We start from the raw sequence: 19,363 nt of genomic DNA, 5'->3' as shown, positions 1-19,363 counted from the left end.
GATAGGGTGGGTCTCCAATTCGCAGCAACCTCCACGTGGTGAGACCTGGGAAATCATCATTATTTGCTATATTATTCATAATCCTATCTCAGGTACGGTTATAAATTTTATAGCCAATAATATGAGCTGATTGGCTGCGCACGCGATTAGTTTTTTACACTATTAGGATCTTTTCAAATACATTTTCGTTTTGATTTTTAAATATTGCGAAATGTCATTTATTAGCTAGAATATATGTATCCATGTGTTTATATTCAAGTAATGGCACTCTCATTTTTCTCATTTTTCTTCTTCTTCTTCTTCTTTTCATCTTCTTTAACTCTGTTTTTAAGGACATGCTTTCTTCAGTTGTCAATAGATGGCACTGGCAATCATTTCTTTCTTGGTTCTCTTTGATTTTTTTTTTGTTGTTTTTTGTTATCTAATTCACTTTAGTTATGGAATTGATTTCCAAAATTTGCATTATTTTAAAAGACAATTTTGATTTCTGTTTGTGTCATTATTGATATATATATATCTTATATTATTAATACTTTTTGTATTTTCGTTCGCGATTAAATTGTGGTCAGATTTCAGAGAGAGTAATGTAATATTTATTAAACGATTTGTTTAATAAACCAAGAAGGATATCTATATTTTTCTTTTAAATTATTTTTAATATCTATTTTAATTTATGGATAATATATGTTATAGAGTCGTCGATAAAATAGACAATACCAGTTTCGTCGATAAAATAGGTAATGGTAGAATCGTCGATAAGATAGGTAATGTTGGAATTATTTTTAAATAGATAACGATAGAGCCGTCGATATGGTAGAGAATGATATATTCGCTAGTTTATTGTATTATAGCCTATTCCTTTCGCCATGCGACGCTATTCCTTTCCAAATTCGTGAACGAACAACCACAGTCGCGTAGTTTGCTACGGAGCATTTATACCGGTGGACTGTAACTAGGCGCTTTAGTCTCTTGTTGGGACGCGACGCGTGAGTATGGGGCATAAGTGCACCCCTAAAGGTATGAACGGTACCGTGCATTGAAAACAATCGTCGTGACGCGACAAAAAAATTGCATAAATACTGCGCGAAGCGGACGTTTCATCCTCTATCCCATATTTATCGAGCTTTTGTTTCGGTGACATCGTACCGTATCGAAGTGAGAACTGTCAGTCCGCAAATGTCCGGTGAATCGATCGTGTAACACGCGATAACCCGAGACGATACGTATTGTCGTCTGATGAAAACTGACAGTCTTGTGCGCCACTGATCGAAACGATTTTAAGATTAAATCGTTCGTCGATGCGACACTCGTCGTTGCGTGTGCCTGTCAGGGATACGTGAAGAAGGTTTTTTTTTTTCTTTAAAGGCACGTGAGAGAGGTGAGTGAAGAAAATATCAAACGTATATTGATTTATTTGAACTGTTATTGCGCTTTAGTTTTTTGTCCCGCGTTTTTTACTCGACTTTCGAACGTTTGACGTGTAACAGTCGATCGTGCATCTGATTTTATCGTGCATTTGATTAATCGTAATCGGTCGTTGAATAATATTATTAATAACGATTTTAAGTCGAATACGAGAACGATTCGTGCATCGTTCTTGAATTATTTGAATTTTTTTCTCTTATAATCGTTATAGATAATCGATATAGAAATGAAATTAAAAATTTTTTCGATTTTATCCTAGCGATAATGTACGAAATGAATATACGTGTAATGTAATTCTCTGAATTGAATATAATTGTATATATATTCAGTAGATTATCAAAATTTTGGTAGATCGAGCGTGATTTCATAGTGTCAGAGACAGGTCAGCGATTTTTCAATTATCTCGGAAGCCGCAAGAAGAAATGCACGATAAGAAGTTTACGCTTTTAAATACACACACGCGTATAATATACACGCGAATCTTTTTAACGTGGCCATCGAAAAAGCCGCGAAGATGTCTCTGTCAAACAATGTTTTTATTGATTTAGCGCGGCAAATGTTTGTCTTTGTGGTTACTCGTGATTGCTCGTCAAACAATCAATTGACCGTTGCTTGTTTTAACATCGAGATAATTTTTCTTAATCGGAAACGCAAACTTTCTTTTCAATAGCAACCTCGAATTATATGCAAATTTTCTACTATCGTCCTGAAATAAGATTAAGAGAAAATTCGAAGAGCATGGTCTTAATCTAATCGCGGGTATTTAAATTCAAACTTATCTCAAAATCGTTTCTTTTATTTTATTTTATCGCGTTACGTATTATATCAGATATTTCGTTATTTTCTTCAATTATTAATATTATTCTATATCGGTTATATTTAAATACAGTTGATCAATTATCCGATTTATTTTTTTTGGGAATAATATCAAAATCTCTATCGATACGTTATCGATACATAACGTTGCGATATTTCTTTTCGAATAATAAATTTGATGGAATAATAAATAGGAATTAAAAATGCAATAATTGACGAGGAAGTAATAATAATAATAATAATAAGAACAAAATTATTTTGCATTCTGAATAATCACTATAATAGCGATTTACGTTGATTAACGTTACATATCCTTTGAAAAATTGTTATTGACGTCTATTTTTAAGTTGCTTTACCTTAAAAGTCTTAATAAATTTTCCGAGAGCGCGACGCTGACTCACCTGTCCTTAGTGCGTTTAAAAACACGCTTAAAAGGCAAATGAGGCGATTAACGTATCAATGTATGGCTAGGCGAACAAATAAATCCCGCGCGTAATGACACTTCTTCGCAACGATGCAGCTGATGATCTTTGCAGCTGGGATAAATAAATCCGTGGATTCTCTCGTACGGAATCGTCGTATCGCTTTGTCTCCGGGTGGCGATACATTGTATCGATAAATGCGATCTAGTGCTTGTGTTTCATTATAAACCGTCTATATATTCTATCCATTATGGGATAATTTATCTTTGTCCGTGGTTTTATAATCGTATTTTTTTCTTGGAATCGATCGATTTTATTTACTTATTTTGTAATTTATTCGTATCTTTTTTTTTCTTTTCTTTTTACCCGATCATTCTTCTCTAAATAGATAACGCAAGAAAAGATTGTTAAAAATTTATACATTTTTCAAGTTTTATACTTTTCACGATTTATCATTATTTTAAAATTCGTTCTATAAAAATTCTTCTATTATCTACTTATCGCGTGTTTATTAAATCACGAATTAAAGAAAAAAAAAAAGGAAAGAAAATAAAGGAAGTTAAGTTGTAAGAAAAAAAAAAAAAAGAAAAACATCTTTAATCTTATTTCTTAATTTCTTCAGGGACGAATTTAATTTCCTACTTATACCTTGAAAACACAATATACTTATGAATATTATCATGCTTAAATATTATCATGTATATTTAACATTGAAAATAATATTAAAAGATAATTTCAAAAGCTCTATGAAAAATTATATACCCGTATGTAATTATCGTATGCTTGCATATCTTTCAGACAAAAGATACATAAACGCGTGTGTCACTACTTCATAAAAAGATCGTTATTCCATACCATCGAATAGGCTACATCCAATGAGAGGACAATTCATTTATGAGGTTATCTTCAATTCCTCGATATCATTATAAGCATTCCATCCTCTCTCGTAATTGTCTCCGACCCGTCGTTTATTCAACGATATTCAGCGAAGCGACGATTAGATTTATTTTCAATTTTCAAACGCCAACATTGTTTCTCCGTGTTTGTTCGCTGCGTTTCTTCTTTTTCTTCTCTTTTTTTTTTCTCTTTTCTTTTTTTTTTTTTGCAAATCAAGACAAGAGGAGGACAAAGGTTCTCTTCTTCGTTGCGCGCGAAACGAAAACGTGAGAGATACTTGCCCGATAATTCGATACTCTCGAATGTATACTTGCCAGATGCACTTTTGCGATAATCGGGGAACGAGGATCTTTCGAAAGCTGGTTAAAAACGTGATTCTGAACGAACGATGAATAATCGACGCGGTTTGGTAATTTGCCAAATGATGAGACCGATTGGAACGTATTCTTAAGATTAGGGAGAATCGTGAATTTTTAAAATCGAATTTTGAAACTTTTAAAATTGCGCTTTTGGGGGAAATTTAATAATTCTCAAAAAATTGTACGTCTTTAGGTTAGGTTTATTTATTTCATCTTTTTCCTTTTCTTTTGAAGATTCAGATTATTTCTATCTTTTTTAATTCCTTTTATTTTTGAAGGAACTTTTAAATTTTATCGATTCAGTTTCGTTCGAACGATAACAGTAGAAGGATTCGCGTCGGATTACGGGCACAATAGAGAAAGCGGAAGAGATTAATGGAATGAAAACGGAGAGCGAAAATTATAATAAATAGCGGTAATAAGAAGAAAGGAGGCGCCGGGTGGGCAAAGTAAGTAGACGTCTTTACGAAGATGGATGCTCTGTAACGGGAGATGGCCGATAGAGGGAGAGACACGGGGGGAGGGACGGGACATTTGCATATTATGTCTTGATACACAGGTTCCGGGAATGCAAATAAGGCGGTTAAGAAAACTAGTAGGCAATCGTGCGCGCGTAAACAATGGCGATGAAAATATTTGCGCGGCCAGAGGGAAAGTTACGTTGTTGGTAAACGCACGGTGATGAGAAATCAAACGTATTTTTCTAACGTAATAAAAATAATTTATTGCGTAGTTGCGATATATCTGGATATATATATGTATATAATCTCGATTAGAGACGTTTTCTTTTATTTTGATTTTAAGTAAATAATGCACACTAGGCATTGTCGTGTTATTAGATAAGAAATTGTTTATCTGTTTGGTAAATAAACAGAGAATGTATACATTTTTTTTTTTGAAATTTAGCAATTGTGTCATTAAATTTTATCGAGAAAATGAAATAAATTAGAGTCAGTTTGAATTTGTCATTTCAAAATTTACGGTATTAATATTTGAAAATTTGTAAACATTTAATGATAAGTTTCGATAAATAATTATAATATCATCAAATTAAAAGTATATGTTTCTTCGATAAGATTGTATCGTGTACTATCGAATGATAATTTTGCTTATCGATTATAATCGTGTTAATCACGTACATAATATATAAATACTCAACGTAACGCGATATAATCTTATATTCGTATATATATATATATAGATCCATGTGAAAAATCGATTGTAAACACTTGGATGAAAGGATGTAGACAAAAGGCAGATATGAAAACATGTACATGAATAAGTTAGGAAGATTCTTATTGTACTTACATAACATGTACGTATGTTATACTGTTTCTTTAAATTTAATAGCGTTGTATCACATTTGAAGAAATGATGGCACGTTTGTATATCGATTTCCATTCGAAACAATTCTACTAGAATTCTACTGGAAAAGATTTGCGAAAAGTTTTTCGTGGCAGGCCATCGATAAAAATACACGAATCGATCTAAAAACGTGTTCGTCTACCTCCAGCAGAGCGCAACATAGTGTCGTGTGCGCATTCCAGCGAGTCCGGTTAAAAGTGAATGGAGAAGCAACTCATTCACAAGATTTTCTGTCGGTCGGTCGGTCGGTCGGTTCAGTTTCGCCGCGGTGTGCGTACGGACACCGCGCATGCGCAATCGAACGTCCCTATGCACGCAAGCACGCACGCGCAATCGCGGGGTCGTGCGCTTGCGCACACGTGCACTTCGCACGCGCGCGCAAACACGCGCTTCTCTTCAAATAAATTCCACGCGTGCTTGTTTCGCGGGACGTCTATTTTCGATCCGGTGTGCTTGTTTCTTTCTTTTTCGTGATATTTGTCAGCAAAGAACGTCGTTACCTTCTCGTTGTTTTGTTTTTAAATTAGACGAGCGAGGATTGCTAGAAGACTCGTGTATATGGATTTTTGATTCTTTTCTTTTCTTTTTTTTCTTTTTTTTTATGATCTTTCAATGTTTGATGTTTGGAAACGAAACATTCGATACGTTGTGTTTTAAAACGGGAAAAGATAGAAATTATGAAAAGATTTAGATTACGTTGAAAATGTTTTCTTAAATATTTTTAAAAAAATTAAAATCAAAGAGTGTAATATTTTTACAAATATCATTAGGTTACGCTTAAATTAAGTTACTTATATTAACGGAACTCATGAATTCTTTAAGAGTCAATCATTCAGTTTTTAATAAAATATCCTCTCTTTTTCCTCTTTTTATCAACAAGTTCTATTAACCAGTTAAAGTTAATTATTATTAAAAACCTTTTTTTCCCCATTTGAAACTTCAACCGACAAAAATCTATAGATATCCTCTGTAAAAAAAAAAGAAAAAAAAGAAAAAAAAACAACACACACACACAAGAATATATAAAAGACGATGGATGACATAAATAACTTTGACATTATCAAATCAAATGGCAGTTGTAAATCTATTCCCCGTCGACGTGTTTCTTAATATTTATCTTGACAAATAATTTATAGTCGAAACCACTATAGGCAATGGTATTATCGCCGTAAAAAGTCGAGTGGCCAATGCGAATCGATAATACTGATGGATTCCATAGTCGTATATACCTGCTAAATTCGTATTTGTTTACCAGTCTCGATCGATCATTCGGCACCACCGTTTCCAACGAGCTTATCGTGTCGTTGTATATTTTAACATTTTGCCAAAGAATTTTTATCTTTCATTTCAAGCTGCCGGACACCTTTCTATTTTACAAAGTATATCTTGTCCCCTCCGCATATTTATAACGTGTCCAATTCGATCATGGCCTATGGCTTGCTTTACTTAATAAAGACATTGTACAAGTAACCGTTACAGATTTCTATTTCTGGCAAATATGGATTCCTGGAAATAAATAGTTTCTTTAGAATCGAGCCAGATGGAATTCCTGCGAAAGAAATACGCGAAAGATTTATATATTTTTGTAGAGATTGAATAAATTATTTCCAAAGAGATGGAGGGAGGGGAGATAGTTTCGTAAAAATAAAAATTTAACTTCCTTCACAAAACTAAAGTAGGAGAAGCAACAGATTTCTAAGTAAATAGAGAAACGTGAAAGTTTTATTAAAACTAGATTCAATTTAATCTCTGTAATCGAAATAAAATGAAATAAATTTCTTAGAAATATAGGGAAAACCGAGATTTTGAAAAGGATAAAAAAAAATTTAGATTTTCTCTAAAGAAATTAAACTTAATAAAAATAATAAATCCCTACGAAAGAAATAAATAAAGAAAGAAAGAAAGAGTCTCCGGAAAAATAAATAAATAAAAATCGAAATCTTACGAAATCTTAACCCTTCTTCTAAAATATTCCATGGAGCGAAATGAAACGAGGTATTTAATCGAATTACGTCCCATTCCACGAGAAAAGTTGCCACGGTTTACGCTTCTGACAAAGTCGTTAAGATCGTACTTACGATTCGCGCCTCTTATTCTTCTCTCTCTCTCTCTCTCTCTTATCTCTCGTTTCAATGAAAACGACTCATACCCGCCACGGATCGATAAGAATCTAAGCGGTGTCGGTCGTTAAGAATAAGGACAGCTTTTGCATAATCCGATTCACGAAGCGAGAAACTATTCTCGTCGCGAATACTTCGCCTCGGAATTTACCCTGTGCGCGACTATTGCAAATTGCACTTGCCGCCACATTAGAATTTATAAGATTGTTGCGCGCGTGTGTGTGTAATTATCGATGGACCAAAGTGGGTTTGTAACGAGGGCAATCGTGGAAACTGACTTTTCTTTGCTTCGAGGTAATTCAGATCGAACGGTTAGATCGATGAAGGGTTGGCAAGAATATAAGGAAGTGTTTTGTAGGTTGGATACAATTTTTTCTTTAGAATTTCGTGTTATATAAGCGTTGATCTTAATTTATTTAGACATATTTGTACGTGGTTATTGTAATCGAAGGAAGCAAAAAAAGTAATTAAGAAGTAAAGAGAAAGATTGTAATAGATTATTAATCAAATTCGAATCAATTTTTTTACAAAAGGGATGAAGAAACTTTGAAAAGTTAAATGTTGAAATATACTCGAGAGATTTAAAGGGTGTTGAAAGAAAACTATTTTTCTTTCGATAATACAGGATTCAATTATAATATCTACAATAAAATGTTATTGTTGAAAGTAATTCATGACGGATTGTAAGTGTATTTATTCTACTATTGTTAGAGATCAATTCTCCGCCCACGGAATGATTCAGTCTGGATCATAGGATAAATTGTTCCAGGGATGCAATAGCAATAAAATTAGTCATTGCTGGTTTCACTTCGGATCAAGAATTAATCCATCCATCTTTATTTCATCTGCAGGATATTAATACAAAAATATAATTTAAAAAAACCTTATTTATTAAACCATGAACAATTTGTATTAGAAGCTTATCTCCAAACATGTTCCAAAAATTGTCAAACATTTTATTAATTTTATTAATTTCTCTCAAATTATTCCCTTCTCGTTTCTTATTTTCTCAATCATCGGAAAATTATTTAAGTAATTACATCTTTTTTAAAATTCTCTACAACAAACAATTTTCCATCTTACTTAAATATTACGATCTTAGAAAATTCTTGAGAGGAAAAGAAAAAATCAATCATTTGCGAAAAAAGTGTGAAAGAAGCGTAAAGATGTCAACAATTATTCATTTCGACGATGAGACAAGGAATAATTACGCGAAATTAGAAAAGCGCGTATTTGAGAAAACGACTAATATCGATCGATGCGTGCACGATGATAAACGAGCATAGAAATGTTTCGGACGTTATCACTGTTTGGCCGATACGGGGCTCGAGATATATCCTGTATCCGCGACGTGTTCTCGCGTTCCACGGCATTATGATGCAGGCATTTGGAGAGCGCGGCTCGGAGCCTCTGGGCGATTTGCATTCGAGGCGCATGCCACCGACGTACGACGAAACAGGTTCATTTTCTCGTCTCGAATGAATGAAATCGTTCCATGTTACGACACGCGTTTCATTCGTGCTTTTTTTTTTTTTTCGTTTTATATTTTACAATATATAATTACATGCATACGCGCAGGAACCGAATAACTTTCTAACAATGTTTTTATAATTCGAAAGTTTTTATCGATATGACAAAGTGGTTATTTAATCGGATGTATTAATTTTGTTGATAATAATTTTTTTTTAATAATACTTAATGCTTCGTTTCTTTTTTTTTTTTTTTATATAATGCAATATAATCTTCTTCGTCTTGTTAGAAGAAATTCCTGAAAAAGAAATTGTTGATATTTTAAAATTCCTACAGACAGGATACAGGAATTCATTTCAGATTTCAGTAATGTTTATTACTTATTTAATATCAATTATTAAACGATACACTAGAGAAACATTAATATGGGTTAACTTCCTGTCGTGATGACGGTTAAGAATCTTTTTTGTTTATGGGAGAAGAAAGTTTATAGTTACGTGTTTACGATTGTGGTTTATTAGATTTTTAATTCGACGCGAAGTCTAGAAAGTAAGAACTACTGTAAAAAAAAGAAAGAAAAAAGGAAAGAAAAAAAATAGCGTATTAAATTGATGTAATAATTTAGGAAAATAATACAGTTGACAGTTAATGGAGTTTTGCGCCTCAAATCCGATTTGTTATCACGTGTATTTAGTATCGTTTAATTATCGAGAATGGTTTAACCAATAGATCCATGGTATAGAAATGCGTCGTCAAGAGGCAATTTGTTTGATTTTATGATTTTCTAGTATTACATAAGTCCAGTCGTCGTAATCTCGTCTTAAAAATTTTCATTTTTTTCTTCTTCTTTTTTTTTTTTTTTTCCCTTTATAGTTTTCCTCCTCTTCAAAATATATTATTTTACGATCAGGCTTCAGATTTTAATAATTCTTCTTTTTCTTGTGTTTTAAATTTTTCGACGAATTTTTCTTTTCTTTTCTTTTCTTTTTATTTTATTACAGCCAAAAGTTTCGATATTCTCTCTCTCTCTCTCTCTTTATTTTTTGTTCCATCTAAATCTCAAGAGATGTAATAATTTTTGAAATTATTCTTTCGTCTCCTTTATTCGAAGAAAAATTTCTTTCTCTTTTATTTTACGTACTATTTTTATACATAGTATATTTATATCAAACCCGAGATTTAAATTTTTATAATTATGCCGAAATGCACGGGCGTAAATTCTTCAAATATAATGATAAATCGTTATCAAAATTTATAATACGTTGCTAAATTACTCGACAACCGAGTCACGTATTCAATAACACCTTCTCTCGTTTACGGCGCATGATCCGAACGATCGTCAAACTGGCATTATACCATAAAGATAATTATTATTACCACATGTCGAACGAGGGATTATTACGCGAATTGACACTCGGAACTAATTATCGAGACGCTTGATAAACAATCAAGATACTTTTGCTCATGATCCGAACAAGAAGCGGGAAAGGATAGGAAGCGATAAAGAAATTAGATAATCTAATCTCTTGACATTTAACTCGGCGCGAATCAAAGTTAATTATATACGTTCGTTAAATTTGATCACGAATATTACCTTTCCTCGAATTTATCCCGTTCCTTATCCCGATTTAATACGCTGTTATTTCAGATCAAACAATCGGGAAAAATCGAGTTAGATTAACACGAGTTTATTCCCATTCCTTAACGTATATAATCCGATCTTATTAATTGTTTATGCAAATTATTATGAAAATTCGATGTTGTAAACCCGATGGATATATATTTTTATAAATAATACTTCAAAGATGTTTAATTAAATTTAAAGTTATTTATAAACGTTGTACATCGATAAATATTACATTTTCACATTATACAATCACATTAAAATACAAAGTTAAAAAGCAGAAAGAAAAACGAAATATCTAATTAATCTTCTTCTCTCTCTCTCTCTTTCTCTCTCATCTCTGTTAACTCTCTCTCGCTATATTTTAAATTGCACGTAATTTTAAACGGCGATCGCGTGAGCTCGCCGACTCGAGATTGGCAGCGAGATGAGGAGGGGGTTGGTGGTAGGTTTTTATTATTCCATTGAACCGCGCGAAAGGGACGGAATATCAAAAGGTGCGTGGCCCTTGGTATGAAAGAGCCAGCTCGTAAGTTTACCTACGTGAGCGTACTTTAAAGGCGTACTTACCTCGGTTGTAACGGTATATCGTGCGATGTACAGAACTATGAACAGGGAGGGAGGGAGGGGGAAGGGAAGAAAGAAGGAGACGAGCGTTCGTGGAGAGTGTATGCGCTACGCCACTCGGTGAACGAGTGGAAGAGCGGATAGGAATAGGAAAACAGAAAATGAGAGAGAAACGTTGCACGATAAGTCCCTTCCCCTTCTTATGCGTCTTGTTAGTTGATGAATCTTTCTTTACTTCTTTTCCCTCTTTTCTTTTCTTTCTCCATTTGGATAATTGATCTTTTAAAATTTATCGAAATAATTTTGCAAAAGTATATTCTCTATTTCTTAGGTGTAATTTTATATATATATATATATATTGTATTGATTTTCTAGTACATTAATATTCTAATAAACATAGGTAATTATGGTTATGGAAGATGAATGGATTGATACAATAATTACTATATACACATGAGATGAAAATTGTTGTACATATTGTTTCTTAGATCTTTTAAATTATTCCTACAAATTTAATTTTGAAAAATACTTATAATTTATATATATATGTATATTAAAATTAGGCAATTGGTTATGGAAGATGAATGGATTGATACAATAATTACTATATGTACATGAGATGAAAATTGTTATATATATTGTTTCTTAAATCTTTGAAATTATTCCTACAAATTTAATTTTAAAAAATATTTATAATTTAAACACGATATATATATATATATGTATATTAAAATTAGGCAATTGGTTATGGAAGATGAATGGATTGATACAATAATTACTATATATACATGAGATGAAAATTGTTATATATATTGTTTCTTAAATCTTTTAAATTATTCCTACAAATTTAATTTTAAAAAATATTTATAATTTAAACACGATATATATATATATAGTGTTTATATACATGAGATGAAAATTAACATTGTTATACATATTGTTTCTTAACTCTTTGAAATTATTCCTACAAATTTAACTTTAAAAAATACTTACAATTAAAATTCCTCTTCCTTTCTCTTATATTCGAACAAAAATGATTTATAAACGAGCGTTTTCAGCCGCTCGGAACAATCGTTTAAATCGAAAGTAATTCACGGGGGAATTCAATTATTCCATTCACGTTAACAAGAAACTCCCGTGAAATCGAGCTTCCGAAGGAGAGATAACCGTCGCATTTCGAACCGATGATATATAACTCCCATAACTCGATTCGACTTAATCATATCCACGTTTCCCTTTTACCACGATCTTACGATCATTCTATACGTAATAAAGATACATCAGAGTGCGGTGAAAAGTCGTGGAGCGAACGCGTGAGAATCATGCTCGTTCCTTTCCACGTAAATGGATTGCCTCTCTCGTCATTGTTTCTCCCTTGAGATTCGTGTCTCTTGGAACGAGTAATGAGGTTAATTGGGAACGTAAAAACGAACGGATGAATGAACGGATGAATGGACGAGGCGTTGTGAATGAAAACGAGGGTTCGTGCTAATTTCTGCTTAATTATCATTCGATAATTTTTTTTTTATCCGTTTCAGTTTAAATTTAATTATAATATATATATCGAAAAATCATTTATTTTAGGGGGAGGATAAAAGGAGAGAGGAAGTTTTGTTTTTAAAAATGGAAAATATAAAAGATGATTGAAAGATTATTTTACAAGTATTGTTTAAAAGAGTTTGTTTCTTCCTTTTCTTTTTAAATTTTGAAAATGCGTTTTAAAATTTCCAAGGGTTTTACATGAAAGTTTAATCGTAGTTCTCTTCTGCAAAAGTTTGCCCATAGTTTCTTACGAAAGTTGTTTAACTTCCACTAAAGTATTTCGCTACTTTAAAAGTTTGGAAGCGAATAGAATTTGATTTATCGGTGAAAGTTTAATTTTATCTTTTAATTTTTTTTTTCCCATCGAAATTTCGTTCGTACGTTATTTATAATAATGTATATTAACATTTTTTCAAATATCATGATTTTTCTTGACGAAGTTAAACTTATGATATTATAAAAAGAATTTCCTCACTTTTATAGTTAAAAGTCGTTTTTTCATCTGACACGCTCGATCAATCGTTAATTACATAGAAAGCAATTAAAAAGATAGTTATTGACATTAATGAGGGAAGAAGGACGAGAAGAGAAATGAAATTTTTGCTAATTTTAAACATTGAATCGGACTTGAATAATATTTGTCAATTTTCATTTTTTTTTTTTTCTACACACATGTATTCCTCGTCTTTTTCTTTTTCTTTTTTTCTTTTTTTTTTTTACGAACATTTTGGACATTTTTTTTTAACGTTTATATCCTTGGTCTTTATTTTAATTAACGAAATATCGAGATTCGGTATAATGAATTTGAAGGATTTTTATTCCCTGTATATTTTATTAGTTGAAAAAAGTGAAAGTTTTTAACATATTGCGCAAAGAGAATATATATTTATGTAATATTCACCTGTGATGCAATTTTATTATATTGTTCTCGCGTCATTTTTTTGTTTTTTTTTTCTTCTTCTTCTCACTTAAATTTTTGCGTCAATCAATTTTATTTATTATTACTTTCATAACAATCTGTATACTAAAACATTGTTTTGTCCAATTTATATATATATTTTTTTTTTACCGTGAGAAATTTAAAATTTAAATTTAAATAATAAATTATTCAATATCAAATTTTAATAATTCGAAAAGTGTAGCACAATTATTTCAATTCACTTTGCAATTTTTTCTGAAATAATGAATTACGTATTACGTATTCCCCAAATTCTAATTTCGAACATGATACATTGATCCATTATCCAATTTCGTTCACAAAATTTAAACTTTCTAAAACGATAAATAAAAATTCCACTCCTATTCGAATTCGAAGATTCATCCAATTTCCACGACGAGTCAAAACCTTTCATCTTCACTTTCCAAAAAAAAAAGTTATCGAAACTCCGTTTCGAATATTCTCAAAATTAATCGGGACAAGAAGAAAAAAGAAATTGATCGAGACTCGCGATCGGTTCATAGCCATCGCTACTCCCATGGAACGCGCGTGGCCAAAGGCACTGATTTAGCAACTCCCTCGTTTGGTTTCGCGATAACGCGCGCCTCTATTGACTGCGCGCTAACCGTAAATTAGAGGCTAACCTTCCGAGCTGAAGCTCGCCGTGTGTCCGCCTTTTCTCTCCTTTTCTCTCCCCCCTCCCCTCCCCCCTCGCTTTCTCGCGAGGAAAACTCGGCTCTCGATACCCCACCGCTCGGGGTCCCCCTTTATTCCATTGCTCGTCCGAGCGGCGCAGATGTGCTAAACAGATATGATCGATTGACAAGCTGTCATTTCGCGTAAAAAGGTCTTGGAATACATTATCGACCACTCTTGCATTACGCAAAACGTAAGGTTTCTGGAACGACCGTGGGTAAACACATTCTTTTTCTCTCGTCGAGTAAAGTGGAACGTTAGTCTGGAAAATTAGATTAGAAAATTGCATATACGATATTCGACAATGGATATTTTACTTAAATCATCCTCTGGTTCCACTTTTAATTACACTTTCAACTCGTTTATTATCTTTCGTCAGATGAATTGAAATTCGATTTTTCGATTTTTTCCATCGAATTGCAGGAAAATTCACCAAATTTTTAAATTATTATATATCTACGGTGCGCAATTTACAAGAAGCGCAAGCCACGATGGCTGGCGATAAATCACGAGGTACAAAGTAAAACGCGAAAGGACGTAAGATGGAAGGAACGGGCAACGATCCATAGATCATCGCGCAAGGAAACGGCGAGAGGGCATAAATCGAATCTTTTATTACGTCCAGGTGTCGAGTCTCCCTCGAAAAATCGGAGGCGCGCACGTCGAGTGGAGTAGCGACGAGATAGCGATCGCGTTTTCCTCGTGAAAGTGTTGGTGGCTCGCGTATGGAAACGAGATTCTCGTTTCATGAAACGTTCTCTCGAATCCTCGTCCCCGCTCGATTGAAATTTCCCAACTTTTCTTGCCGCTTTCCATAAAGGAAATCGAAAGTTTTCTTTTTTTTCACACTTCGTTGTGGGAAAGTGAGCGGCATCCAACGTTTCGTAACAAATGGACTTTTTTTCCAGAAACTTGCATATCTATTGTACATCGAAAATATATTGTTTCGAGCGGAAAATCGAAGAAGGCTGTCGCGATATCTTGGAAGAATTATTACGAAATTCTTATTGGAAATCCTTAGGAATAGAGTAAGTGGAAACCGTTTAATCTTAAATCTATTTTTCTTGATATTCTAAAATAGATGAAAAGTAACTCGAAACTCGAACCTTTTACTTTTCTACTTGTTCTACAGTTTCATTATAACAAAATTACGGAAGAGAGTGATCAGGAATAATCCAAAATCATGTAAAAATTCGTTCGAAACTACAAAGTATCGAAAGCTTGGCACTTTGCCATTTAAGGAAACATAGGTAACGCGTTTGAACTATAGAATTTTGTGGCTCGTAAGATTGAAACGAGGCGTAATTCACGCGAATTGGATCCATGGGGGAAACGATACTTTAAACTCACCTTTTCCCAAGTCTTTAATCCAGATTGCCGATAGAAGCGCACGAACCACCATCGACCTCGCCTTTATGATCTCCTCCCTCTTGTCCTTCCTTTTCCTCTTCTTTCTTTTATCTCTTATCCCCTTTTTATTCGCGGTCTTTTATTAAGATTGAACGATCGATAAAGCTTTTCGGATGTGATTCCGCGACATTGTGTCTCTTTGTTCGCGAATTTTTCAATGCTGAGAAAATCGTGGTTAAGATCGAACGATGTGATTAGATTTGACTTGGGATTTTTGCGGATGGATTCGAAAGGGTTAGGAATAGTTTGTAGGAGCGGTTTAATGAATGATCGAGAATTCATCGATGATGAAATTATTGTTTCAGAAGTCTTGGGAAGAATCGAGATTATTAAAATTATTTTAGAATTGTTTTCGTTGCTCTATAAACGATTCATCGTTCATTAATTTAATATTAGAGAACGATATTAGTATTCAGAATTTTTTTACATTGTTTTAAAGATTTTTTTTTTCATTTGAAAATGTCAATTTTTATTAATTACATAATTGATTAATGTAGTGCGAATGAAAGTCGTTTACATTGTTAGAGAACAATATTAGTATTCAGAATTTTCTTACATTGTTTTAAAGATTTTTTTTTTCATTTGAAAACGTCAATTTTTATTAATTATATAATTGATTCGATTAATGTAGTGCGAATGAAAGTTGTTTACATTGTTAGAGAACAACATTAATATTAGTATTCAGAATTTTCTTACATTCTTTTAAAGATATTTTTTTTTCATTTGAAAATGTCAATTTTTATTAATTACATAATTGATTAATGTAGTGTGAATGAAAGTTGTTTACATTGTTAGAGAACAATATTAATATTAGAACAATATTATTATTCAGAATTTTCTTAGATTGTTTTAAAGATTTTTTTTTTCATTTGAAAACGTCAATTTTTATTAATTACATAATTGATTAATGTAGTGTGAATGAAAGTTGTTTACATTGTTAGAGAACAATATTAATATTAGTATTCAGAATTTTCTTAGATTGTTTTAAAGATTTTTTTTTTCATTTGAAAACGTCAATTTTTATTAATTATATAATTGATTCCATTAATGTAGTGCGAATGAAAGTTGTTTACATTGTTAGAGAACAATATTAATATTCAGAAGTATTCAGAATTTTCTTACATCGTTTTAAAGATTTTTTTTTTCACTTAAAGTTCACTTAAAGTTAATTTTTATTAATTACATAATTGATTCTATTAATATAGTGCGAATGAAAGTCGTTTACGTTGTTTGTTGCGATCAAAATAGGGAATAGAGAACTGTTCAAAGTGTTTTTCAACTTGAAAGATATAATTATTAATGATTTTTTTAAATCGTTGTACAAGATCAATTTCAAATTCCTTGGATAATAAAATATCACAGTATTTAAAGCTAGATAAACATAGACGAGTGAAATATACTCTCGCTAAATTAGACCGTTAAAATGCAAATCTAACGGAATTTATGGATTATCAAAGCTGAATTATTAAACTATAGGAATATACTGGATCTGTATATGCTAAAACTAAACTTATCACGTGCGTAATTAATAGACTGGACTCTAAAAGTAGGTAATACCAGTACCTCATTTATAGCCGGGATTGTTAACCTATCGAATTGTAAAATTATATCATTGCGATCTTACAATATTCTATTATTAAGATTAAAAATCAATAAGCCTGCTCTATAAATTGCGTGCTAGAATTTTCAGATCGTTTGTAAACCTATAAGAACTAGAATTCTACCCAGCCATAATATATCTAATATATTGAAACAAAATTGAAATTGGGATTATAAAAACCTTATCAAAATTGTTAAAACATAAATTTAATAAAATTTCCCCTCTGTTTAAATTTATATTAACACCTTCCACGATTCTTTTATTAAGTCTTTCGAATTTATGCAAAATTCATTCATTTTCTCAAATCGAAAATCTACAAAAAATATACAAAAAATTACAAATTAATTGAAAATATGCACATCCATCGATCAACAAAGATAATTAAAAACTAAATTAGAAGTCGATCTAATATATTGAAACAAAATTGAAACGGAATTATAAAAATTAAAAGCCTTATCAAAATCATTTAAATTTATATTAACACTTTCTACGATTTTTTTATTAAGCCTTTCGAATTTATGCAAAATTCGTTCTCTCAAATCGAGAAAAATCTATAAAAAGTTACAAATAAATTGAAAAGATGCACATCTACCGATCAACAAAGAAGGATAATTAAAAAATTTAAATAATTTTTTTTGTAGCAATAAAATTATTAATATAAATTTAGAAATTAAATGTTAAACGAACTTATTAATATCTAATTTTTTTAGAAATAAATTTAATTTAGATATAAATATTTTAATAAATTAAATTTTATATTAATTTATTAATTTTTATATTAAAAATTTATAAATAATCTATAAATTTAAAATAAAAATTTAATTTTAATTCAAATGTTATGAAGATAATATTTTTCTTTAATTTAAATAATTTAATAATTTATAAATTAATGATTTAAATTTGTTTTTATTTTTCTAATAAAAATTTATATTTTAATTAATAAAATATAGAAATAATGATTAAATTAGAAATCGATCAAATATATTGAAACAAAATTGAAACGAAATTATAAAAACTGAAAGCCTTATCAAAATTATTTAAATTTATATTAACACCTTCCACGATTCTTTTAAGCCTTTCGAATTTATGCAAAATTCGTTCTTCCAAATCGAGAAAAATCTACAAAAAGTTACAAATAAAATAATCGAAAAGATGCGTGCACATTTATCGATCAACAAAGATTCGGATAACTAAAAACTAAATTAGAAATCGATATTCCCACAACAAACACAGCAACGCACACACAAATCTCGTCCAACGTGCAAACACCATCGATCAAATACCCAATGAAATTCGAGCCTAAGTCGACTGGGGAAAAAAAGAATCCTATCCTGTTTCGTCAACGTGTAAAGCAAATATTAGAAATCCCCTAGCCTCGTCATAATCGAGGGACGCGTCAGAGAGTCCATTCGGTGGAGAATCATCGTTTTACGAGAGCGATTTATAAGGGTGGCCAGAGAGGGAGGGAGGGGAATGCATTGAGCGCGATATGGCACGGGTTCTCGGTTACATTGTGCGATGGTGGCCGTTTCTGTGGGGCGGTTTAACCGGTATTACCAGGGAGGAAGGGGTTAGAATGTCTCGTACGATCCGCTACGGTCGACAACGAGGCGGCCATTGTCTTGCAAATCCCACGAAATTTTATTGCTCGTTCTCCTCCTCGTGTCGACTCTGTTGTCGATTCACTTACAACCATTCGATCGTTCGGTCTGGGAAAATGATACTTTGGATCGTGATTGCAAATTTGATTCTACGCTCCCTTTGGGGATGCGGTTCGTTGGATTAATAAATAGGTGATTAATCACGAAGCATTCTGGGTTAATTTTTTTATTTCTATTTTTTGACAAAATTGGTATTGTATACTTGGCATGACGAAGTTTTGTGAATTCATTAGTGTAGAAAAAAAATTATTATTTTTGGAATTTATATTTGGAATTTTGTAAACAGTTCATTTTGTAGTTTTAGTTACATTTTGATACGAGGCTTTCTATAATGTAATTTTACATTATAGAATTCACTAAAGTTCATTGAATCGCTGGTATTTGATTCGATCAATCGTTTAAAAATTATTTTATATCAATTATTACCCTCTTTATTTTCCTCTCCTGCAATA

The 19,363-nt window shown here is 31.8% G+C and overlaps 1 protein-coding gene across 2 annotated transcripts in view; it reads left to right on the top strand.

The window, feature by feature from the left end:
* Positions 1-881: 881 nt before the first annotated feature.
* Positions 882-19,363, top strand: part of LOC411586 (GAS2-like protein pickled eggs) — a 78,836-nt gene continuing 60,354 nt past the window's right edge. For both annotated transcript variants that reach the window (XM_006558791.2, XM_395056.6), the window contains exon 1: positions 882-1,378. The gene's annotated coding sequence lies outside the window, so the exon portion shown is untranslated. The remainder of the gene's footprint in view (positions 1,379-19,363) is intronic.

This window comes from Apis mellifera, linkage group LG7 (assembly GCF_003254395.2).
Source record: "Apis mellifera strain DH4 linkage group LG7, Amel_HAv3.1, whole genome shotgun sequence".
NCBI lineage: Eukaryota > Metazoa > Arthropoda > Insecta > Hymenoptera > Apidae > Apis > Apis mellifera.
This window is presented reverse-complemented; position numbering and strand designations above follow the sequence as displayed.